At 41.4% G+C, this 27,061-nt stretch overlaps 1 long non-coding RNA gene across 1 annotated transcript; it reads left to right on the forward strand.

The window, feature by feature from the left end:
- The first annotated feature begins 350 nt into the window (after positions 1-350).
- On the forward strand, positions 351-26,959 carry LOC134733590 (uncharacterized). Its single transcript, XR_010117219.1, has 5 exons — positions 351-608; positions 10,153-10,192; positions 14,241-14,296; positions 25,115-25,163; positions 26,331-26,959. It is a non-coding gene; the product is annotated as an uncharacterized lncRNA (long non-coding RNA).
- The last annotated feature ends 102 nt before the right edge of the window (positions 26,960-27,061 follow it).

The following is a 27,061-nucleotide window of genomic DNA, read 5'->3' on the forward strand; positions in this document are numbered from 1 at the left end:
TTAAGTTTTCGTGTGATCTGTTACTCAGCAATAAGTAAACAAAATCCAAAAGTTTATCATTGCCTTCAAGACCCTGCATAATCTGAGCACTGGCTATATCGCTATACTAGTATCATGCCATTTTCCATATTACTCACTATGCTCCCAGCAAACTGGACTCCTTAGAGATTCTTAAACGCATCAACCCTTTCTTGATTCAAGCCTTCTGCTTTATCATTCCAACTCCCTGGGACATTATTTTCTTAATTCTTAGCATGGCAGGCTTCTATTTGTCCTTCTGGCTTAAATATCCTTCCTTTTGAGAAGCGCCATGTCATCCCTATTAAATCAGCCACCCAACCCTGTTTTTTAATTTATCACTATATTCCGATTATTTTATTACTACCACTGTTATAATTTGCAATTGCATATTTCTCTGTTGACTCATTATCTGTCTTTCCCAATAGATTTATTTTATTTTATTTTTTATTTATTTATTTTTTTCGAGACAGGTCTCACTCCGTCACCCAGGCTGGAGTGCCGTGGCATGATCTCAGCTCACTACAACCTCTGCCTCCTGGGTTCAAGCGATTCTTGTGTCTCAGCCTCCTGAGTAGCTGGGATTACAGGTAAATGCCACCACGCCCGGCTAATTTTTTTGTATTTTTAGTAGAGACGGGGTTTCACCATGTTGGCCAGGCTGGTCTCGAGCTCCTGACCTCAAATAATCCATCTACCTCGGCCCCCCAAAGTGTTGGGATTACAGGCGTGAGCCACCGTGCCTGGCCTGTCTTTCCCAATAGATTTTAAATACCACAATGGTAAAGACCAGGTCTGCCTTTTTATTTATTTATTTTTTTATTATACTTTAGGGTTTTAGGGTACATGTGCACAATGTGCAGGTTTGTTACATATGTATCCATGTGCCATGTTGATTTCCTGCACCCATTAACTCGTCATTTAGCATTAGGTGTATCTCCTAATGCTGTCCCTCCCCCCTCCCCCCACCCCACAACAGTCCCAGAGTGTGATGTTCCCCTTCCTGTGTCCATGAGTTCTCATTGTTCAATTCCCACCCATGAGTGAGAACATGCGGTGTTTGGTTTTTTGTCCTTGCGATAGTTTACTGAGAATGATGTTTTCCAGTTTCATCCATGTCCCTACAAAGGACACGAACTCATCATTTTTGATGGCTGCATAGTATTCCATGGTGTATATGTGCCACATTTTCTTAATCCAGTCTATCGTTGTTGGACATTTGGGTTGGTTCCAACTCTTTGCTATTGTGAATAGTGCCGCAATAAACATACGTGTGCATGTGTCTTTATAGCAGCATGATTTATAGTCCTTTGGGTATATACCCAGTAATGGGATGGCTGGGTCAAATGGTATTTCTAGTTCTAGATCCCTGAGGAATCGCCACACTGACTTCCACAATGGTTGAACTAGTCTACAGTCCCACCAACAGTGTAAAAGTGTTCCTATTTCTCCACATCCTCTCCAGCACCTGTTGTTTCCTGATTTTTTAATGATGGCCATTCTAACTGGTGTGAGATGGTATCTCACTGTGGTTTTGATTTGCATTTCTCTGATGGCCAGTGATGATGAGCATTTCTTCATGTGTTTTTTGGCTGCATAAATGTCTTCTTTTGAGAAGTGTCTGTTCATGTCCTCTGCCCACTTTTTGATGGGGTTGTTTGTTTTTTTCTTGTAAATTTGTTTGAGTTCATTGTAGATTCTGGATATTAGCCCTTTGTCAGATGAGTAGGTTGCAAAAATTTTCTCCCATTCTGTAGGTTGCCTGTTCACTCTGATGAAAGTTTCTTTTGCTGTGCAGAAGCTCTTTAGTTTAATAAGATCCCATTTGTCGATTTTGGCTTTTGTTGCCATTGCTTTTGGTGTTTTAGACATGAAGTCCTTGCCCACGCCTATGTCCTGAATGGTATTACCTAGGTTTTCTTGTAGGATTTTAATGGTTTTAGGTCTAACATATAAGTCTTTAATCCATCTTGAATTAATTTTTGTATAAGGTGTAAGGAAGGGATCCAGTTTCAGCTTTCTACATATGGCTAGCCAGTTTTCCCAGCACCATTTACTAAATAGGGAATCCTTTCCCCATTTCTTGTTTTTGTCAGGTTTGTCAAAGATCAGATAGTTGTAGCTATGCGGCATCATTTCTGAGGGCTCTGTTCTGTTCCATTGATCTATGTCTCTGTTGTGGTACCAGTACCATGCTGTTTTGGTTACTGTAGCCTTGTAGTAGAGTTTCAAGACAGGTAGCGTGATGCCTCCAGCTTTGTTCTTTTGGCTTAGGATTGACTTGGCAATGCGGGCTCTTTTTTGGTTCCATATGAACTTTAAAGTAGTTTTTTCCAATTCTGTGAAGAAAATCATTGGTAGCTTGATGGGGATGGCATTGAATCTATAAATTACCTTGGGCAGTATGGCCATTTTCACGATATTGATTCTTCCAACCCATGAGCATGGAATGTTCTTCCATTTGTTTGTATCCTCTTTTATTTCATTGAGCAGTGGTTTGTAGTTCTCCTTGAAGAGGTCCTTCACATCCCTTGTAAGTTGGATTCCTAGGTATTTTATTCTCTTTGAAGCAATTGTGAATGGGAGTTCACTCATGATTTGGCTCTCTGTTTGTCTGTGATTGGTGTACAAGAATGCTTGTGATTTTTGTACATTAATTTTGTATCCTGAGACTTTGCTGAAGTTGCTAATCAGCTTAAGGAGATTTTGGGCTGAGACAATGGGGTTTTCTAGATATACAATCATGTCATCTGCAAACAGGGACAATTTGACTTCCTCTTTTCCTAATTGAATACCCTTTATTTCCTTCTCCTGCCTGATTGCTCTGGCCAGAACTTCCAGCACTATGTTGAATAGGAGCGGTGAGAGAGGGCATCCCTGTCTTGTGCCAGTTTTCAGAGGGAATGCTTCCAGTTTTTGCCCATTCAGTATGATATTGGCTGTGGGTTTGTCGTAGATAGCTCTTATTATTTTGAGATACGTCCCATCAATACCTAATTTATTAAGAGTTTTTAGCATGAAGGGTTGTTGAATTTTGTCAAAGGCCTTTTCTGCATCTATTGAGATAATCATGTGGTTTTTGTCTTTGGTTCTGTTTATATGCTGGATTACATTTATTGATTTGCGTATGTTGAACCAGCCTTGCAACCCAGGGATGAAGCCCACTTGATCATGGTGGATAAGCTTTTTGATGTGCTGCTGGATTCGGTTTGCCAGTATTTTATTGAGGATTTTTGCATCAATGTTCATCAAGGATATTGGTCTGAAATTCTCTTTTTTGGTTATGTCTCTGCCAGGTTTTGGTATCAGGACGATGCTGGCTTCATAAAATGTGTTAGGGAGGATTCCCTCTTTTTCTATCGATTGGAATAGTTTCAGAAGGAATGGTACCAGTTCCTCCTTGTACCTCTGGTAGAATTCAGCTGTGAATCCATCAGGTCCTGGACTCTTTTTGGTTGGTAAGCTATTGATTATTGCCACAATTTCAGAACCTGTTATTGGTCTATTCAGAGATTCAACTTCTTCCTGGTTTAGTCTTGGGAGGGTGTATTTGTCAAGGAATTTATCCATTTCTTCTAGATTTTCTAGTTTATTTGCATAGAGGTGTTTGTAGTATTCTCTGATGGTAGATTGTATTTCTGTGGGATCGGTGGTGATATCCCCTTTTGCGTTTTTTATTGCATCTATTTGATTCTTCTCTCTTTTCTTCTTTGTTAGTCTTGCTAGCGGTCCATCAATTTTGTTGATCTTTTCAAAAAACCAGCTCCTGGATTCATTAATTTTTTGAAGGGTTTTTTGTGTCTCTATTTCCTTCAGTTCTGCTCTGATTTTAGTTATTTCTAGCCTTCTGCTAGCTTTTGAATGTGTTTGCTCTTGCTTTTCTAGTTCTTTTAATTGTGATGTTAGGGTGTCAATTTTGGATCTTTCCTGCTTTCTCTTGTGGGCATTTAGTGCTATAAATTTCCCTCTACACACTGCTTTGAACGTGTCCCAGAGATTCTGGTATGTTGTGTCTTTGTTCTCGTTGGTTTCAAAGAACATCTTTATTTCTGCCTTCATTTCATTATGTACCCAATAGTCATTCAGGAGCAGGTTGTTCAGTTTCCATGTAGTTGAGCGGTTTTGAGTGAGTTTCTTAATCCTGAGTTCTAGTTTGATTGCACTGTGGTCTGAGAGACAGTTTGTTATAATTTCTGTTCTTTTACATTTGCTGAGGAGAGCTTTACTTCCAACTATGTGGTCAATTTTGGAATAGGTGTGGTGTGGTGCTGAAAAAAATGTATATTCTGTTGACTTGGGGTGGAGAGTTCTGTAGATGTCTATTAGGTCCACTTTATGTAGAGCTGAGTTCAATTCCTGGATATCCTTGTTAACTTTCTGTCTCGTTGATCTGTCTAATGCTGACAGTGGGGTGTTAAAATCTCCCATTATTATTGTGTGGGAGTTTAAGTCCCTTTGTAGGTCACTGAGGACATGCTTTATGAATCTGGGTGCTCCTGTGTTGGGTGCATATATATTTAGGATAGTTAGCTCTTCTTGTTGAATTGATCCCTTAACCATTATGTAATGGCCTTCTTTGTCTCTTTTGATCTTTGTTGGTTTAAAGTCTATTTTATCAGAGACTAGGATTGCAACCCCTGCCTTTTTTTGTTTTCCAGTTGCTTGATAGATCTTCCTCCATCCCTTTATTTTGAGTCTATGTGTGTCTCTGCACGTGAGATGGGTTTCCTGAATACAGCACACTGATGGGTCCTGACTCCTTATCCAGTTTGCCAGTCTGTGTCTTTTGATTGGAGCATTTAGCCCATTTACATTTAACGTTAATATTGTTATGTGTGAATCTGATCCTGTCATTATGATGTTAGTTGGTTATTTTGCTCGTTAGTTGATGCAGTTTCTTCCTAGTCTCGATAGTCTTTACAATTTGGCATGTTTTTGCAGTGGCTGGTACCGGTTGTTCCTTTCCATGTTTAGTGCTTCCTTCAGGAGCTCTTTTAGGGCAGGCCTGGTGGTGACAAAATCACTCAGCGTTTGCTTGTCTGTAAAGTATTTTATTTCTCCTTCACTTATGAAGCTTAGTTTGGTGGGATAGGAAATTCTGGGTTGAAAATTCTTTTCTTTAAGAATGTTGAATATCGGCCCCCACTCTCTTCTGGCTTGTAGAGTTTCTGCTGAGAGATCAGCTGTTAGTCTGATGGGCTTCCCTTTGTGGGTAACCCAACCTTTCTCTCTGGCTGCCCTTAACATTTTTTCCTTCATTTCAACTTTGGTGAATCTGACAATTATGTGTCTTGGAGTTGCTCTTCTCGAGGAGTATCTTTGTGGCGTTCTCTGTATTTCCTGAATCTGAATGCTGGCCTGCCTTGCTAGATTGGGGAAGTTCTCCTGGATAATATCTTGCAGAGTGTTTTCCAACTTGGTTCCATTCTCCCCATCATTTTCAGGTACACCAATCAGACGTAGGTTTGGTCTTTTCACATAGTCCCAAATTTCTTGGAGGCTTTGTTCATTTCTTTTTATTCTTTTTTCTCTAAACTTCCCTTCTCTCTTCATTTCATTCATTTCATCTTCCATCAGCGATACCCTTTCTTCCAGTTGATCGCATCTGCTACTGAGGCTTCTGCAATCTTCGCGTAGTTCTCGAAACTTGGCTTTCAGCTCCATCAGTTCCTTTAAGCCCTTCTCTCTGTTGGTTATTCTAGTTATCCATTCTTCTAATTTTTTTTCAAAGTTTTTAACTTCTTTGCTATTGTTTTGAATTTCCTCTCGTAGCTCAGAGTAGTTTGATCGTCTGAAGCCTTCTTCTCTCAACTCATCAAAGTCATCCTCCATCCAGCTTTGTTCTGTTGCTGGTGAGGAACTGCGTTCCTTTGGAGGAGGAGAGGTGCTCTGTTTTTTAGAGTTTCCAGTTTTTTTGCTCTGTTTTTTCCCCATCTTTGTGGTTTTATCTACTTTTTGTCTTTGATGATGGTGATGTACAGATGGGTTTTTGGTGTGGATGTCCTTTCTGTTTGTTAGTTTTCCTTCTACCAGACAGGACCCTCAGCTGCAGGTCTGTTGGAGTTTACTAGAGATCCACTCTAGACCCTGTTTGGCTGGGTGTCAGCAGCGGTGGCTGCAGAACAGCGGATTTTCGTGAGACCACAAATTCAGCTGTCTGATAGTTCCTCTGAAAGTTTTGTCTCAGAGGAGTACCCGGTTGAATGAGGTGTCAGTCTGTCCCTACTGGGGGGGTGCCTCCCAGTTAGGCTGCTCAGGGGTGAGGGACCCGCTTTAGGAGGCAGTCTGTCCGTTCTCAGATCTCCAGCTGCGTGCTGGGAAAACCACTACTCTCTTCAAAGCTGTCAGTCAGACAGGGACATTTAAGTCTGTGGAGGTTCTTGCTGAGTTTTTGTTTGTCTGTGCCCTGCCCCCAGAGGTGGAGCCTACAGAGGCAGGCAGGCCTCCTTGAGCTGTGGTGGGCTCCACCCAGTTTGAGCTTCCTGGCTGCTTTGTTTACCTAAGCAAGCCTGGGCAATGGCGGGCACCCCTCCCCCAGCCTCGCTGCCGCCTTGCAGCTTGATCTCAGACTGCTGTGCTAGCAATCAGCGAGACTCCGTGGGCATAGGACCCTCCGAGCCAAGTGCGGGACACAATCTCCTAGTGTGCCGTTTTCCAGGCCCATTGGAAAAGCGCAGTATTAGGATGGGACTGACTCGATATTCCAGGTGCCGTCTGTTTCCCCTTTCTTTGACTAGGAAAGGGAACTCCCTGACCCCTTGCGCTTCCTGAGTGAGGCAATGCCTCGCCCTGCTTCGGCTCGCGCACAGCGCGCTTCACCGACTGTCCTGCACCCACCGTTAGGCACTCCCTAGTGAGATGAAACCCGTACCTCAAGCAGAAATGCAGAAATCACCCGTCTTCTGTGTCCCTGGGGCTGGGAGCTGGAGACTGGAGCTGTTCCTAGTCGGCCATCTTGGCTCCACCCCCCACCAGGTCTGCCTTTTTAAACAATGGATATTTTGTATCTAGTACTGTGCCGAGACACATGGCAGGTATACAGTACATTTATTTGTTGAGTAAATAAATGATTGGTATGTCATGCATTCCAGCCCCTGTTAATAGGTTGCTTAAAGTTATTCTAGCGCTATATCTCTGCCTTCCTAGGCAAAGGCTACATCTGGCACGTGGACATTTTTCTCCCTTTGCACATTAGGCAGATGTTAGTGTGGGATCCTGCATGATATATACTCAGCCAGAACTTGTAAAATGCAGAGATCATGGGTGTGAATCATCTGGATTCCTTTCTTTTTGTCCAAATACTTGCTTGCTTTGGTTTATTTTGTAGGTGGGAATCTGACAGCTACGTAGGCAATCTTTACAAATATGACCTAAAAATATTACACTCTCTGCTATACAAAGTATTTTAAAATATATTCCTTTATTTCATCCACCCATTCATTTATCTATATATCTATCCTTCCATCCATCTGTTCATTTATTTGCTCATTCTTTCAGCATTTTTTTTTTTGAGACAGAGTTTTGCTTTGTTGCCCAGGCTGCAGTGCAACGGTGCGATCTCAGCTTACTGCAACCTCCACCTCCCAGGTTCAAGCGATTCTCCTGCCTCAGCCTCTGGAATAGCTGGGATTACAAGCATGTGCCACCATGCTCGGCTAATTTTTGTATTTTTAGTAGGCAGGGGGTTTCACCACATTGGCCAGGCTGGTCTCGAACTCCTGACCTCAAGTGATCCACCCTCCTCAGCCTCCCAAAGTGCTAGGATTACAGGCATGAGCCACCACACCCACCCTCTTTCAGCAAATAGTTATTGAGCCTCTTTTATGTGCCAGGCACCATTCTAGGCACAAGCATACAATAGTAAATAAAGCGGATGTGGTCCTGTCCCTAATGAAGATTACTGATATGTGGCTGGCCATGAAAACACAAACAAAAATGTTAAAAGTATGTAATTACAAATATGTACAAATTACATATTTCTTACATGTTAAATTGGTGAAGAGGGTGCTGTCATATGTGCTGACTTGCTCACGCTTGCCATGAATATATCACACCTCTTTCTGGCTTAAATACCTTTCAAAGACCCTCCCATTGCCCTTGACATAAAATTCATCTTTCTTATGGTCCTTTCATGGCTCCATCCTCCCTTTTTCCCTCTTTCCTAAATGACTTTTGTTGTTTCTGTTTTCACACATATTTTCACCTCTAGATCAAAGTTTTTCAACCCCAGGGCTAAGTAATTCTTTGTCGTAGGGGGTGTCCTGAGTATTGTAGAATGTTTGCAGTCTCCTTTCCTCTACCCACTAGATGCCAGTTGACTTCCCCTTACCCTCAATTTGTGACAAGCAAAAATATCTGCAGAAATTCCCAAATGTTTCCTGGGAGGTGAAAGCACGCTTGTTTGAAAACTGCAGTTCTAGGTGAAGAGTATGGGGTTTGGCATTGGGAAGTCTATCCCGTCCTTTTTGAGCACTCTCTACTGTCAATCAAAGTGCACCTGTCCTCCAGCCAAGGGGTGGCTGCGTGACTGACATTAGGCTCCTATAGTGCTCCCTCTCTGGAATTTATTCTTGGGTGAAACACTGGATTGAAAACACGTTATCCATCCTCCTGCAACTTCCAGAGGAATCTAGTTACCTAAAGCTTCCTGAAACTGCACGTTGCAAGTTCTAGTTCACCTGTCTTGGTGCTTCTTAGAGCTGCCCTATATTAATCCAGTAAGCTTCCTTTCTCCCTTAGTTAGAGTCAGTTTCTATGATTTATGACCAAAGAATAACTAACTGGTACATCCTCCTACATGCTTTACAATTCTTTAAGATACCAGTAGTTACATAATCCCTGTCTTTTTGTCTCTCGTCTCTCTCTCCCCCGACCCCCTGCGCCTCCTTCTCTCCCTCTCCCGCTGCCTCCTCCCAAACTCCACTCTGTCTTTTCCCTTCTCTCTCTATTGCTCTTTCCCTCACTTCCATTGCTGTGCCTGGAAAACCCTACCATTCACCTGGCCCATCATCCTACAAGACCCAGATTAATTGCTATTTCCTTCCATTAATATTCCAGAAACTTTACGCTGGTTCTTCTATTTTCCCCATGGGGCTGTGTACATTCCTCGAGAGCAGCACTGTTTTAGTCCTTTCTCACACTGCTATGAAGACATACCTGAGACTGGGTAATTTATAAAAGAAAGAGGTTAAATTGACCTACAGTTCCATATGCCTGAGAAGGCTTCAGGAAACTTAAAATCATGGCGGAAGGTGAAGGGAAAGCAAACTTGGTCCGTCTCACATGGCGGCAAGAGAGAGAAAAGTGAGCAGCAAAGGGGGAACAGCCTCTTGTAAAACCATCAGCTCTTGTTAGAACTCACTCACTATCACAAGAACAGCATGGGGGAAACCGCCCCCATGATCCAATCACCTCTCAGCAGGTCTCTCCCTCAGTACCTGGGGATTACAGTTCAAGATGAGATTTGGGTAGGGACACAGCCAAGCCACATCAAGCATCTATCACACCACGCTGCTATATTTGCTTGGTCGTCTGTGTCCCTGCCATGCAGCACTCCTTTGGGGTGAGGATCAAGCCTCTGAGGGCTGCATGTGTGAAGATGAGCACAGTACCAGGCACATAGTTCCTGCTCAGCCATTGTTCTTTGTTTGGGTAAGTAGACGGATAGATGCACTGGCCCTGCACAAGGACAAAAGGTCTGAGAATCATTCTCCGTGACTCAGAGAAATTGTGCTGAATTGTCTCAGAATAAACCTTTTGTGGGTTTGCACTCATATGTTCAAAGTGCCCTGGGCCCAAATCAAAGAGTTTATTCTTCCTGATGTGCAGAGGACAAACAGTACAAAGTCACTGTGACCTTTGAGATTCTGCTTTCTTCAAAAATAAATGTTTTTTTTTACAAAACAGTACAAATATAGAGAATTTATATAATACAAAAAGGCATTAAGAAGAAAATAAGAATCACCCATAACCCCAGAACCCAGAGACAAATGCTGGCTTTTTGAAGTACTTTCTTCTGATCTTTTTCTATGTACTCATAATTTGTAGAGGTATTTATTTACATACTATTTTTGTTACATGCTTTCTCTCATTTAATCTTAAATAACATTCATTTTCCTTTGTGTATTCTTACAGAGCACCGCTTTTAGAATCTGCATACTATTCCACCCTACAGGTAAGATAATGTTGATTTAATCCATCTCTTTCTTTGCCAAAACTATGTCATTTTCCTATTTTTTGTGGGTGGTGATAAAATAACACTTTTCTTCTTCCTGCCCAACTTCAGAGCACAATGAAGTTTAGACACAGGAAATTCAGACAGGTGGAGATCAAACTGTCAACTTAATTACTGATTGGTTACTGATTGGTTTCTGCTTTAGAGGATGCTGCGTAGGTGGGGAAACAGAGTTCTCTGATACTGTACCCCAGAAGTGCACAGGCTTATCCAGGGCAGGCATAAGCATTGCTGGCAAACCTCAGGGGCAGACCTCTCACCTTATGTCTGGAGAACAGACCTGTAGGTATCCTCTCAGCAAGAAGGCAGATTCTTTCCAAAAGGAGGTGGAAAAAGAAGGCAGGACAGGCCAGATCAGTGTCTGCTAAATTCACAAACCAGACTGACCTCTCCCCTTTCCTTGGCACAACCAAGGAGTAATACCCTGGTGGATGTCTTCCATCTTACTACACTGGACGTCTTTGAAAACAAATCCATGATTACTTTCTTTTCTTTTCTTTCTTTTTTTTTTTTTGAGATGGAGTCTCACTCTGTCACCCAGGCTGGAGTGCAATGGTGTGATCTTGGCTCACTGCAACCTCCACCTCCCAGGTTCAAGTGATTCTCCTGCCTCAGCCTCCCAAGTAGCTGGGAATACAGGCGCCCGCCACCATACTCGGCTAATTTTTGTATTTTTAGTAGAGATGGGGTTTTACCGTGTCAGTCAGGTTGGTCTCAACCTCCTGACCTCAGGTGATCCTCCCACTTTGGCCTCCCAAAGTGCTGGGATTACAGGTGTGAGCCACCGCACCCAGCCGTGACTACTTTCTTAGGGTAAATTTCTGGAAGAATTACTGTGTAAAGGAAATTGAATATTTTTAAGACTTTTGAAACTTAGTTCCAACTTGTTTACTGCAAAGTTTACTCCAACTGCAATGTATGTAGTTGACCATGTCACTGTCTTTACACTAGCATTGAGGGGTAACAATTTAAAGCTTTCCTTCTATTTGTTTGATTTTTAAAGGCAGCCTTTTTAAAACATTTTTGTTTATCTGAATAATAATGAAACTGATTTTTTTGGTATCAATTTGTCATTTAGGGTCCTTTTCCTCTACATTGTCTGTTCACATCCTTTGTCTATTTTTTCTGCTGAATGTTAATATTGTCCCATGGATTCATATGCTAAATACATTAAACTTTTATCTGATATTTTTTAATTTGTTGTTTTATTTTGTTTGTAATTTAAATAGATTCTATATTGTCAAATTTGTTGAGTGTTTGCTTTGTGATTTTTTTCTATTGCTCACAAATTTCTTTCTCTTCAGATGCAAAATCTTTAATGTTTTAAGATTTCATTCATGTATTTGCACTTATTTTAATCTGATTTGAATTTATTTTGGTATTTGAAGCTTGTTTTCTCCTGTAACAAATAGATAATTAATTGTCCCAGCACCATTTATCTTTTCTTTCACTGGTAACTGGTGCATCTTTTATGTTTCATGTATCTGTCTGTCAACTTGTCTGCTAAGATATTTTATGTAGTATCTTATTAAAATTTTAATTTGTCCTTTTCTTTTTTTCTTTTTTTTTGGAGACAGAGTGTCACTCTGTCACCCAGGCTGGAGTGCAGTGGTGCAATCTCGGTTCACTGCAACCTCCGCCTGCTGGGTTCAATCAATTCTCCTGCCTCAGTTTCCTGAGTAGCTGGGACTACAGGCATGCACCACCATGCTCGGCTAATTTTTTGTATTTGTTGTAGAGATGGGGTTTCACCATGCTGGCCAGGCTGGTCTCGAACTCCTGACCTTGTGATCCTCCTGCCTCGGCCTCCCAAAGTGGTGGGATTACAGGTGTGAGCCACCACGTCCAGCCCCTCTCCTTTTCTTTACTGATTCATATGATGGTGGATACCTGGGTTGCTTCCATATTTGTTAGACAGATTTAATCATTCCACATTGTAAACATGTATCCAAGTATCACACTGTACCCCATAAATATATACAATTATTATTTGTCAATTAAAAATAAAATTTTTAAAAAGATGACTAACAACAAAATTGTAATATCTGGCAGGACAAGATGTTCCTTTTACTTGTCCTGTTTTTCCTCATATCTCTTGATCAGTCTCATCTGCTTATATTTTCAAATAAACTTCAGAACAATTGTATTAAGCTTTGAAGCAATCCTTTTTAGAATTCTGGTTAGCATTGAATTAAATGCATTAATTAACTTTGGAAAAAGTGACATTTTAATAATACTAAATTTTCCTATTTAGGAAAATGGCATATTGAGCTCTTCAAATCTTTATATATAGATAGATACTGATATATCTTCATCCTTTGGCCAAGATCATGTGTGTATTTTAACTTTCAGTTCTGGATGTTTTGTTTTTATTTCTATTATTTCTACTGTGAATGGATTTTTTTGTATTTCCTAATTGCTTTATGTCAAATACTACATAGGAAAAATGTAGACATACTGATTTTGTAACTCATCACCTCCAGACCATAATTATTATTTCCAATTTTTTTCCAGCTCGTTTTGTTTCTAAGTAAGCAATAATATCTTATGGAAGCAGTGATGAACTTCCTTATTTTTTTTTTTCTCATGACATATTGGATTTACTAGAAAATCCATAATGGTAATAAATAATAGTGGTTTCCTTATCTTATTAATAAATGAAAACTCTCTTTATATGATGTTGACCATTGACGTGAGATGGTTAAATAATTATTTTGAGGCACTTTCATCTTATTCTAGTTGTACTAAATTTTAATTAGTTATGGCAGTTTAGTTATCAAGTGCCTTATTGTTTACTTAATCATAAGTAACAATTATGATTATGTCATTACCTTATTATTATTATAACAGCTTGGAAATTTGGTGGAGATGCTTGGGTCATAATCTTTCCTTCTCAAAACTTGATGTTATGGAGAAAAAAAAAATGAGACCAGTTTGATGTTTTCATCTTTCTAGGTAAAACATTTTTTGAGTTGTTTTATTTTCTGCCTGGCCACATGCAGAATATAATAGTTGATCTTTGAAATTCTGAAAACTTATCATGTATATTTCCAGACAGTGGCATTTAGTGTATCTATTTGAGTTACAAATTCAGGTCATCCATAAATCTGGACAGTGTTTTGCTATTTTGTCTCTGTGATTATTGCTTTTGTCCTATTTTTTAGGATAGCTTTTTTAGAAACACCAGCTAGTGGTATGCTGAATCTATATGTTTGGTTCTCCACATCTTTTATTTTGTCTCTATTTCATGTCTTTGATCTTTGACTCTGCATTCTGGGCAGGGTTTGTGTGTTTGTCCTACATACCATTGGTTTAGTTTCTAAAGTGTTTTGTACTGTTTCAATGTGTGATTTAAGTTTGCTATTACATTTTGTATTTCCTTGCCATGTTTTCATATCTTACCGAGTCATTTTCTTTTTTGCCCTTCTTTTTCTCAATTCCCTTTTATAATATTATTATATACTTTTTCCTTTAAACGTTTACTTTTTACATTCACCAAATATTTAAAATCAGAACTTATAAGTTCTTTTCAGATTACAAAAGTAACATATATTACTGCAGAAAGTTTTGGAAGTACAGAAAAATACATAGAAGAATATAAAAATGACCATTATCCCGTTAACCAGAAAAGAAAAGTCACTGCCAATATAATGGAGTATTTTCTTCTAGTCAAAATTCGGATTTCTTTCTTTACAGTTCTTAAATGAAATTGGGATTCTTTGGTATATATTATCTTTCTTAATTTTTATTTTGAAATAATTATAGGAAATTGCGAAAATACGACATAGAGTTTAATGTCCATTTCACCTAGCTTCCTCAGGTACCATCCCGTGTAACTTTAGCAGAATATCAAAACTAGGAAATTGACCACTACTAAAATACTGTTTTCTACACTACAGATCTTACTCAGTTTTCACCAATTTTTACATGCGTCTGTTACCACATGTGTGCCTATGTGTATCATTCTGTGCAATTTTATCCCATATAGAGATTCATGGAATCATGACTACAATCAAAATACAGAGCTATTTCATCATCATAAAGGTACCTCATGTTACCCCTTTATATTTCCACCTCATCGTTATACCTTGGCAACAACTAATAATATGTCTCATCTGTATAGCTTTGTCGTTTCAAGAATGTTACATTAATGGAATCATACAGTATGTAATCTTGTCAGATTGACTTATTTTGTAAGGTGCAATGTCCTGGACATTTATGCAGGGTGTTGCATGTATCAGTGTATAGATAGAACAGAGTTTATATAACCATTGAGCTATTAAAGGACATTTGGGTTATTCTCAGATTTTTGCTATTGTGAATAAAGCTTCTATGAACATTCATGCACAGATAGGGATTTTCTGGTATTCACTGGTTTTAAATTCCCCTTTTAAAATATAGCATTCTATTGTTAAGTATGTTTCTACGTCATTATTTAGTTTCTGAAAACGTGGTTTATAATGGCTGTAAAATATTCTGCCATATGGATGTATCTCAATTTATTTAACCATTCCCCTATCAGTTCATGTTTTCTTTAATTTTACTGGCAGCATACCAGATGCTTTGCAGAATTTTCTTCTCTTTCTCATAACGAATCTTTCAAATGTGTGTACTTTCTATGCATTTTGGGTGCAATGTTCCTTTTCATTTATGATTGGAAGTTGTTTCTCAGACTCCAGGTTGTTGTTTTTTTATTTTAATTTTTTCCTTCTTTTTAAAGACAAGAAAACATTTAGGCAGTCTTGGTGTTTGTCCGTCAACACATTGGGTGGAGTTTTGGGTTTTTGGGTGTTTTTTTAGTGTCCCTAATTGTTCACCTGTATCCTGTTGCATCCTCATCCCTCAGACCTTTGATGAAAGGCTGATTAATCTATTCTGCTGTTGGCCAGACTTCTGAAGCCTGGTGGCTATATATTGAGTGTGGGCAGAGGAGAAATAGTTGCCCCACTGATGATACAGAGGGAATTTATTCATGGATTGTTTAACATGTGTCTAGCTCTTGTCTCATCAGCACCAGTGCATTAAATCTTACTCAGCATACACTGTTCCTACCACTATTTCTCTATCCTTCTTTCTTCCCACTTCAGTTCTCACATGTTGCATCTCAGGTTCCAATAAGCATCCATTGTTTACTCTTTCTGTTGCATCCTCCACCATGTCACAACTCCAGCCATCAGAATCTGCAGACCAGAGACCAGAACCTGAAGGCCCTTGGGGTAAACTGAGTCTGGAACTTTCATCTGGGATCTATGAGCTCTTCTGATTCTCTGCCCAATTATATTCCTGGTGTAATGTATGTATTGATCCACTCAAATGCTTTGAGACCTTCTCTGTCTTCTTCCCTTCTATAATGTGCCAGGCAAAGCAATTAGCACATAGAGGTGCATTAAATCTTACCCAGGGAACACTGTTTCTACCACTCCTTCTCTCTTCTTCATTCCTCCCACTTAGTTCTCACATCTTGGCTCTCAGGTTGCAATAAGCATCCACTATTTTCTCTTTCTCTTGCATCCTTCACCATGTCACAACTCCAGCCATCACAGTCTCCAAGTGAAAAGTAGTAAGAAAGACAGTATTTGGGGCATTGGGTCAATAAAAAAGCCATGACCTCATTAGAATGTACCTCCTACCTAACAGAGCCCCGTGTGTCTCAGATATCAGGGGTCATGAGAAACCATTACCTTTTCCCTTCCTGATCTCGCTGTTCTGCCTCAGGTAGCCAAGAGTGAATTCTTCACGGGAATTTTGCCTGGAGTCTGGCCAGTGCTATTGCAATCCTGCATCTTGGTGTGGTTTGAAATTATTTTAACAGAAATAAGGCACTGTAAAAAATCAGGTGCCTCTAGATTTCCACCCTCATTACCCAGAAATCTGTAATAGCTTTGTGATCTGAAAGAATGGTATTGGAGGCAGTGTCTTATTCTCCTCCAGCTGATGATGAGTGTCATTTCTGAAACACTTCATTGTTTCAAAAGCACTTTATATGCATTATCTCAGCTCATTCATCCAGTTTCTGAGCACCTGTTATGTGCCAAGCAATAGGGACACAGAGTGAATGACACATTCCCTTCTCCTCCACTTTTCCCCCTTAAAACTCTCCAATAGCTTTACATAACACTTAGAAAAATAATTCACATCTATCCTCTTGCAGCAGGAGCTGGCCCTTTCTATCTCTCCAATCTCATCTCTGCACACTCTGTTCATTCTCCACTTCTCTCTAGCCACAGAGGCCTCTGGCTGTTTCTCAAACATACTAAACTCCTTCCAACCCCAGAACCTGCTATTCCTTTACCCTGCAATGCTCTTTTTTCATATTCATATAACTCGCTGTTTCTTGTCATTCAAATCTCAGCTTAAATGTCTCTTGCCAGAAAGGTCAAAACATTCTGCTTTAAATGATCAAATATTGGAAACAAAAGCATTTTGCCCCAACCAAAGTTTTGTTTGTGATAGCTGCAATCAGTCCATTAGTTGAACAATAATTAGTAAGTTTCCCACTCTGACTCAGGTGCTATGTTAGATACTGTGGATACAGTGGTGAATGGCTTACATGGCCCCGGCTTCTTGAAGTCTACATGCTTTTGGCAGCCGACAGTCTTCAAACAGACAAGGCCTCAGCAAAAGGTGGGCAGTAGAGGTGAGATAAGATGATGTCAGCCTAAAAAGGATGCTCTAATGCCCTAAAAATTCCTTGCCAAGAACACTCATTTGTTTCCCCCCTTTGATTTCTAATCTGCTCATTTAGGAGCTCAGATTCTGAAGTAAAAAGGATTAATTTTCAAAGTGACCCCGAGGTTCTCCAAGAACACCATTAACCTTAGCTATTTAGGAACATGGCCTGCTCCCCAGCTCCAATTCCAGGATTGATTCACCTTATTTAAGTGAGAACACAGAGGCTCCAGCACATTTTCCCCAGTGCTTGCCCACAGAATGTTGCTGGGGAAGCTCTATTTGACATTTACTTTTCCCTTCCTTCTGAGGAAATTGACTAGCGCTGGTCATCATGGTGACACCGGAACAGATAGCCTTGCCTGATGCTCCAAGGGAAGGTTTTCTTTGTTCTTCCTTCTTGGTGCAAGAGGAGTGAGGTGGGTAGGGACAAAGATGGGGTCTGGAATCTAAAACAGGCAGATACTTCTATTCAAAAGGTCATTAGCTCTGGTTTAAAATCCCAGCCCTTAGCCGGGCATGGTGGCTCATGTTTGTTATCTCAGTAATTTGGGAGGCTGAGGCAGGAGGATTGCTTGAGCCCAGGAGTTCAAGACCAGCCTGAGCAAAATAGAGAGACCCCTATCTCAAAAAAAAAAAAAAAAAGGAAATAAATAAATATTTAAAAATCCCAGGCCAGGTGCAGGGGCTCATGCTTTAATCCCAGCACTTTGGGAGGCCGAGGTGGGTGGCTCTCTTGAGATCAGGAGTTTGAGACCAGCCTTGCCAATATGATGAAACCCCGACTCTACTAAAAATACAAAAAAAATGAACCAGGCCTGCTGGCATGCACCTGTAATCCTAGCTACCTGGGAGGCTGAGGCAGGATAATTGCTTGAACCCCAGAGGTGGAGGTTGTAGGAGCTGAGATGGTGCCACTTCACTCCAGCCTTGGTGACAGTGAGATTCAGTCTCAACAACAACAACAAATCCAGCCCTCTTATGAGTAAGCTACGTAATTTCAACAGGTTACTTAACACTTGCTAGCCTCAGTTTCACCATCAGGAAATTCTCCAAAAGGTAAAAAAAAAGGCTCTGAAAAGTAAATAGTTATTCCTTGAGGTACTTAGGACAATATCTGTTACACAACATGATAATCAGTGTTTTCTAGTTTTGTGGCTACTGGCACCGTCATCCTCGTTACCATCATCATCATCGTCATTGTCATTATCACCAATGGATTCCCAGTAGCATCTTTGTAGAGGGAAAAGCCATGGCAAAGAACAAAGAGAGCAGAGTTCAAATTCTGACTTCACCATTTATAAGCAAGTCTGTTAATGCATCTTTCTCAGTTTCTTTATGTAAAGAATGGAGACAATAGAGTCTGTTTTTCAGGGTGTTTAAGATTCAGTGAACACAGTTACATGAAAGTATTGGGTGTATTATAAGTGCTTAACACAAATTAGTTGAACCTGAACTTCAATATACATCTTGCAGCAATATAGCCTTTGATTTTAGGGCTGCTTCCACTGCTGAAACTTGAAAGGGCCTTCATAATTAAAGAAAAAATAAGAACATTTCCCTCTCCCAAATAGTGAAAAGCAGAGAATATATTACAGCCTGTTTGAAATAAAGTTAACCTTTGGTTGGTTTCTCTGGCATGTAATATTGTCATCAGCACAGTATACTGTTGGGCAGTCAGCTGGCCGATCAGCAGACATTTGTTAAGCACCTTCTAAGTGCTAAGTGCTTTGCTTGACACACTACAGAAGGGAAGAAGACACAGAACGTCCCAAACAGCTCAAGTGGATCAATACATACATCGCACCAAGAAGAAAATTGGGCAGAGAATCAGAAAGCCTGTAGTTTCCAGATGAAAGACTCAGACTCAGTTTACCCAAAGGGCCTTCAGGTTCTGTCCTCATTTGCTTTATTTATTTTTGAGACAGGCTCTTGCTCTGTTGCCCAGGCTGGAGTGCAGTGGCACAATCATGGCTCACTGCGGCCTTGACCTCATGGGCTCAAGTGATCTTCCCATCTCATCCTCCCAAGGAGCTGAGACTACAGGTGCACACCGCCACAGCTGGCTAATTTTTCTGGTTTGTTGTTGTTGTTGTTGTTTGTTTGTTTGTTTTGTAGAGATAGGGTCTCTCCATGTCACCCAGGCTGGTCTCAGGCAATCCACCCGCCTCAGCCTCCCAAAGTGCTGGGATTACAGGTGTGCGTCACTGTGCCCGGCCCTCATTTTCCACCATTGTTCGACAAACACCCAACGTTCCAGCCGGCATATTGTGTTGTGCTCTTCCATGCCCCAGTAACTGCTGCTATGGCTTTTGCCAACATCATCTGTTCCTAAACTTTCTTTGCCTCTTTATCTTCACAAACTCAGCTGCAACCAAACATCTCCCAGGGATGCCCTTTTTGACTTACTATCTTGTATGTCTACTATATTCCTACCATATGAAATTGACATCTTTTAGGTTAAAGTGGTTGAATATTGCCAATTTCATTCGATTTAACCAGACCCCTAGTATCCCATGCACGCCTCTTTTTACACTGTGCACTGCAGAGTCAACACAGGCAATGGTGTACATATGTAGGCTCTGGAGTCTGACTTCCTTGTTCCAATCCCAGATCTGCTACTTACCTGCACTGTGACCTTGGGAATGTTACTTAACCACTCTGTGCCTCAGTTTCCCCATTTATGTAATGAAGATAATAGAATCTATCTCATAGCATTCACGGGGGATTGTATTTGTTCTCATGCTGCTGATAAAGACATACCTGAGACTGGGTAATTTATAAAGGAAACAGGTTTAACTGACTCACAGTTCTACATGGCTGGGGAGGTCTCACAATCATGGTGGAAGGCAAGGAATGAATGAGAGCCAAGTGAAAGGGGAAACCACTTATAACATCATCAGATCTCATGAGACTTATTCACCACCACGAGAACAGTATGGGGGAAACCGCACCCATGATTCAATTATCTCCCACTGGATCCCTCTCACAACATGTGGGAATTATGGGAGCTACAATTCAAGATGAGATTTGAGTGGGGACACAGCCAAGCCATATCAAGAATCAAGTGAGAAAAAAATATGTACACACATAATCATATATCGCTTAACAACAGAGATACAGTTTCCCATATTTTGTTTCCTTCCAATTTCTGTAAAGTGTTTGGTTCCACTCTGGCCTCAGGGGTGCATGCCAGTATCTCTGAGTCATGAAACCATCCCTTAAAAAAATGAAAAACTGCCACCAATCCAGCCCTAAATGATTCATGGTGCCCAACATACATATTTATAGGCTACATCCAAGAGTGAAATCCACTTGAGGCTCTCTTGTTCACACCCCCACGCATCTGCAAGCCTGTATCAGGCACTTGGAAAAAGCAAAGACCCTGCCACTTTATTCACCCACATATGTCTGTGATGGGGTTTGAACTCTCCGTGAACCACCACCACCCCTCAGAGCCAAACTCTAAGTGCCCATCTGTGGAAGCGGAGGTCTGAAATGAGAATTCTGCTCTTGGCTCCCAGTAAACATTGCTCCAGTTAGTTTTTCTCCGAGTTACATCTCAGCCTTGGGGCACCAGCCACTCTCTCCCCTTAAATATCACAGAAGGGAAGCATTAGCAGTAGAGTTAGACAGATCTAGGTTGGAGGATCTGCTTCTACTGACTCCGTGACCTTGGACACGTCTCTCCTTTTTTTTTTTCTTTTTTTTTTAGTGACAGGATATTGCTCTGTTGCCAAGACTGGAATGCAGTGGCATGAACAGGGCTCATTGCAGCCTTGACTTCCTGGGCACAAGTGGTTCTCCTGCCTCAGCCTTCTGAGTAGCTGGGACTACAAGCATGTGCCACCAAGCCCAGCTAAATTTTTTACTTTTCTGTAGAGATGGGGTCTTTCCATGTTGCTCAGGCTGGTCTTGAACTCCTGGGCTCCAGTGTTCCTCCTGCCTCAGCCTCCCAAACTGCTAGGATTACAGGCATGAGCCACCACACCTGGCCTCGAAATGTCTCTTAATCTCTTTAAGACTTAGTGTCCTCCCTTTAAAATGGAGCTATTAATGACATAACTGCTGTTATGAGAAAAGGGTGACAGGATTTAAGGAAACCCACATGACATTGTGAACGCCCCTGGGGTAATAACAGAAGGCAGCTGATACGTCTCTAAGCCTGCAAGGGCAAGAGGAAGAGGTGGTTACTGGCATCCAGAAAAGGCAATTGTAAGGAGAAGGCTGCAAGACAGGCACTATGGTCTTCAGTAGATACAGTTAACTCATCCACGGTAACTTGGCAGGGAAAGAGCCAGCAGACTAAATACCCAGACTGCATTTTACCCTCTTCTCTGACTTCTGCTGATGCCTCCCAATGATTGAATCCATCTAGAAGCTGGAGAGCAAGAGGACCTAGTCAGTCTGTACAGGTTGGCATTCCAGCACCAGGTCAGGGATGGAAAAAGCACAGATGTGGATCTGGAAAGGCCAGTGGAAGACATTCAGCTCAAGTACCCAATGGAGGAAGGAATGCATGTAAAGAGTGCTGTGTCAGTGGTTGGCATGCGATAAGTGTTCAAAAAATATTGGCCTTGATTATTCAATCAAAGTATGTATGAGATCTCTTAATGAGATCTCTCTTAATGAGAGATCTACCATCTTGTGATTCATTTCCACTTCAATTTTGACATTCAATTTCGTAGAAATTTAGGGGAAAGATAGCTTCTGTTTTCAGTGTTATTTGCTTTGCAGATTTGCAGATCCTTATCACCATGGCAATGACCTCTGACACCTTCGACCTTCCCTCCCAGAGAAGGCATTCACTCATTCATTCATTCATTTACTCAACAATAATTTACCCAGTAGCATCTATGTGCTGGGCATGGTACAAGGCACTGAGGACACAGTGGTAGACATAAGGCTGGTCTCACAGTGTTTACAGGGCAGAGACACATAAGCTGTCAATTACAAAACAGCGTGCGAATGTGAGATGGCGAAAGGACAGAAGGCTGTAGTGGAAGCAGAAGGGATGCACCTCTACAGCACGGTTGAGGACAGCCTGACACCATCACTGCTAAAGTTAAAAGTGAATGAGTAAAACATATAGTCAGATGGAAGGAGTACGTTATAATGTTTGCTAGCACAGCATAGTGACTATAGTTAACAAAATGAGTTGTACTTTTTCCAGATAGCTAGAAGACCTTCTATGTACCCAACATACAGAAATGATAAATATGATAAATACTTGGGTGATGGGAAAAAATGCAAGAATGTCATGAAAATTCTAAATCATGTAAATAAAGTACACAGAGAATACTGCCTGGCCAAAAACAAATTGGAAATGAACGCTCAGGGTTTCGCAAAGAGTAGAAGCTTTTCAGAAAGGAAGATCAGTCTTTAATTGCAAAGGTTTGAAGCTTAGCAAAAGTGGTTGTACAGCCCCAACTCTGGTGTCTTTCCAACTCTTTGGTGTCTTTCCAGCTTTGTGGTTGGGTGTGTGTTTAAATGAGTAAGATTAGGGTGGTTCCTAATTGCTTATAAACAAAAGGCTTTTGTTTATATGCTGAGCACATTCTTTTCTAACAAATTAGCTTGACAAAACTGAACAGAGACTTGTTTCTGACCCTCCGAAGGCAATTAAACATAAGTGTTTTATCCTGTCTACAACCCCTCCACCGCCTTCTGAGTTTCTTCTGCCAAGGAGTGATTTGCAGGGGATGGACGCACAGATGGCTTGTCTTCTAGCAAAGGGATCACTGGTTTTAGGAGCTCTACCCTTGATGGTTTTCTGGCGCCATTCTCAGCCCCTTATCTCTGGCTGCCTACGAAAGAAAGCTTCCAAAGCAGCTTGGATGAGAGGGTAAAGATATGGTTTGCTCCAGAGGGTGCAAAGCATCGTGTGGTAGAAAAAACACAGGTAAAAAATGGCAAGACCCTAGCATGCCCCCTCCTGTGTCATCAGGGAATAGCAGAGGAAAAATGGAAGTGGGGTTGCCCTGACCAATTGTTCTGAGATAGATGTGCCAGGAACCTCAAGGTTCTGAGTGACCAGCAAGGTGCACGCTGACACAGTGGGGGAATGCATTCTCTCCCTGTTCCCCAAGCCTAGAGAAAGAGCAACCAAATATTTCCTGTATTCAAGAGAGTCCAAGAGTGATTGAGGCCTGGAGTGGTCCTGGTTTTGACCAGATGAAATAGGGCAGTTCTCAGGAGGAGCTGGCACCGACTGCTAATGACGTCTTCAGCATGATGTCACTCCACATGCCCCAAAACTTAGCCTCAACCCCTTGAGAAAAGAGAGAATAAAACCCCTAAATAGCCCAAGCCTTGTTTTCTCTGCATGTTAGAATTGAGGCTCAAAACAAAAATTAAGGCATTTTAGAGAATAAAAAAGCCCACTATACCTAACACCAAGCAAAACATGGGTGCAGGAGTGAGAAGAGGTAGGCCTAGGGTTCTAGTCTTTGCTGCTAGTTAATAGCTATGAGATACCATTTTTCAGATTATAAAACTGAGGCACAGAGAGGTTAAGTAATGTGCCAAACCCAATGCAGTTAGTAAGTGGCCAAGGCAGAATGTGAATTCAGGTCAGTCTGGCTCCTAAGCCATCTTGTCTTAATAGACACTATTCTATCTTCTGAGAAGAACACAGGAAATGGAACCAGGAAATGGAACCCCACCACAGTTGGTCCAATTTTCACACATGTGGGAATCCCTGACAAACGGGATAGAACTGAACCAGCTTTACCAAACCGCCAGTGAACCTGACAATTGTATTGCGACGGCATGGGCTGCATGATGTCATTTCTGGTCGTGCCTCTGGTCTCCCTGTTTTCCAGTTAATCACAACCTCATGCAGCTGTGATCAAGGGAAAGTAACTGCTGCAAACTAGCTTATGATTGGCATGTTATGGAGTTAACAGTTGAATAATGAAAGTACATATATATATTAAAAAATTAATTGCATGATGAAATGGAGGGTTCTAAATGATGCATGTGATTGCAGATTACCTGGTGGAATATAGATTATTTTTAGCAAGTGTTGCAGTGACATCTCCTAGAGTCAGTTTATTGGGTTTTATAAGAGAAAATTTGCAGCAACAAATTCTGGGGCCCCTTGTATCAGCCTCAGCAAAATCAAGGAAGTATGGGATATAGGCTGAATAAGGGCGTCCAAAGGATGTCTTTACCTTAATACCCAGACTTATGAATATGTTACCTGCATGGCAAAAGTGGCTTTGCAGACATGATAGAGTTAAGAATCTTGAGATGGGGAGATTATCCTGGATTATCCAAGAGGGCTCACAGTAATCACAGGGGCCCTTAAAAGAGGGAAGCAAGAGAGTTAGATTCAGAGTCAGTGAAAGGGATGAGACAAAGGAAACAGATAGGAGCCGTGCAGGACCATAAGCCGAGGAATATGAGCAGCTGCTAGAAGCTGGAAAAGGCAAGGAATGGGATTCTTCCAGTAGGAGGCCCTGCTGACACCTTTATTTTCACCCCATGAAAATAATTTAGAACTTCTAAACACATACAGACCTGTAAACATGACAGACTTGTGTTGTTTTAAGACACAAAGTTTATGGTAATATTCCACAGCAGCGATAGGACACTAATAAAATGTGCTACCTGCAGAAGCATCAGATGCACTAATGGTGGATCAGAATCACCCAGGTGGCTTATTGAGTACACGTCCCCAAGCACCACCCCCAGATATTAGGATTCATTAGCTCCAAGTCCAGCCATCGAGCCTGCATTCTTAACACCCTTCCTTTTCCAATTATCTAGGTTGCACCCATGTAGAAAGGCTAAGTAATACTCATGTAAGAAGATGAAATCTAGAAAGATCCGTTGTTTTTCAAAAGCTGGGTGAAGGTTTATGGAATATGTTTGGCAGAAGTACTAACTAAATCATAAATAAATTATTTACAAAATCCTAGACTATCAGAGTGGAACAGACCTTCCCGGATGATCTAGTTCAATGCTTGCATTTTACAGCCACAGGAACTGATGCATAAGGAAGTCCAGGGTTTCTAGGGGGTAAACTATAGAGTTCAAGTCTGGCCCAGAGGAGTCCAGACCTATAGGACCCTAAGAATTAGGTCAAAAGGGATTTGACCTAAGCAACAGGGAAAGCCTGGTTCTTAGGGTATGATCTTTTGCTTTGTGAACACAGCACTGATTTGCAAGTGTATATATTTTTCTTAGGATTCCAGACAACTCCATGAAGAAGCCCCAAAACTCTCAGCACTGAGAGGTGAGTTTTGGAGACAATCTTTGAAACAGAAAACATAAGAAACAGGAGGATGCCCCTCAGTGACTCAGGATCTCTTTTATGTGTTTTGAAACACACACAGACATTAGATGCTGTCAAGACCCCAACATGTTTCCCCTGGCAGGTTCCTTTTTCAGTTAAAGAAACAACCGGATGGAAGAGAGACAGAAAGGATTTCAGAGGAAAACGGGATGTCGCTCCAACAAAAGAGGATCCATGATCAGGATGTAGCATGTCCCCAGAAAATAAGAGGGGGAGAAAACTAACACAGTCTAGCCTTTTGTTTATTTATTTTCTGAGATGGAGTCTCGCTCTGTTGCCCAGGCTGCAGTACAATGGTGTGATCTCAGCTCACTGCAACCTCCACCTCCCGAGTTCAGGCCATTCTCCTGTCTCAGCCTCCCAACTAGCTGAGATTATAGGTGCACACCACCATGGCTGGCTAAGTTTTGTATTTTTAATAGAGACAGGGTTTCACCATGTTGGTTAGGCTGGTCTCGAACTCCTGACCTCAAGTGATCCACCTGCCTCGGCCTCCCAAAGTGCTGAGATTACAGGCATGAGCCATCGCGCCCGGCCCAATCTAGCCTTTCAAGTGCAGATTTCAGTTGGCAGTCTGCATTGGGAAATACTTTTGTTTTGTTTGTGGAAGAAGGAAAGGAGAGAGAAAAAGTGTGGTGCAAAGAGGCTTTGAAATGACTTGCCTTTGGGGCCAGGCTGGGATCTCTTTCTCCAGGCTCACCTCCCCCAACCCCCTTTTTCACTTTATGGTCCAAGCACATCATAGTTCCCTGCACTTGCCATGTTGTTTCAAGCCTCTGTGATTTTACTTGGATTGCTCTGTCTGCCTTGGAATTCTTTTTCTTTCTTTTCACATAGCAAAATCCATTTCCTTTTCCTTTTTCTCTATCAATCACTTCCTCTGAGAGAGCTTTTCTAATAACTTTTGCCCAATCTGTGTAAGGTACCTTCCCGTGTGACCCAACAATGTCCTGTGCCTCTATCACGGCCCTAATTGTACTGCATTGAAATAATTGTTTTTTTTTTATTATACTTTAGGTGAAATAATTGTTTATGATTATATTTTCCAATTAGACGATGGGCTCTTTGTAGACAGGGAGATCTATTACTCATTTTTTATTTCTCCAGTGACAAGTCCAGTGCCTGACACATTGGAGGTATGCAATAAGTGTTTACCAAGACTCCTGCAGTAATCACCAGTGGACCATGTAAGAAGAGACTTCAAAAGAAAAAAAGGCCTGGCGCGGTGGCTCACGCCTTTAATCCCAACACTTTGGGAGGCCGAGGCAGGCGGATCACGAGGTCAGGGGATCGAGACCATCCTGGCTAACATGGTGAAACCCCATCTCTACTAAAAGATACAAAAAATTAGCTGGGTGTGGTGGTGGGCGCCTGTAGTCCCAGCTACTCAGGGGGCTGAGGCAGGAGAATGGCGTGAACCCGGGAGGCAGAGCTTGCAGTGAGCCGAGATTGCACCACTGCACTTCAGCCTCGGCGACAGAGCGAGACTCCATCTCAAAAAAAAAAGAAAAAAGAAAAAAAAACACAAAACAGGCATGCTTGAGGCTGAATGACAAAAGCCAAGCAAAGAACAAGATGGGCTAAGTGCGATGGGAGGCAGGGTCTGTACGGTGCTGATCCCTGCATGTCCCCTTTCAAACAGCAGGAAATTCCATCAAACATCACATAAGCCAAAGTATGAACTTTGACTTACCATTACTGACTTTGAATTTCAAATCCTCCTAAGCACTTTAACAATGCAGTCAAATATCCTCTGAAACACCAGGGGTTCAGTCTAGATCCTGTTACTCTCTGTACAGAAAGCCAATCACTGAGACAATAGTTATTGCTAAGGAAGA

Source organism: Symphalangus syndactylus, chromosome 18 (assembly GCF_028878055.3).
Source record: "Symphalangus syndactylus isolate Jambi chromosome 18, NHGRI_mSymSyn1-v2.1_pri, whole genome shotgun sequence".
Classification (NCBI taxonomy): Eukaryota; Metazoa; Chordata; class Mammalia; order Primates; family Hylobatidae; genus Symphalangus; species Symphalangus syndactylus.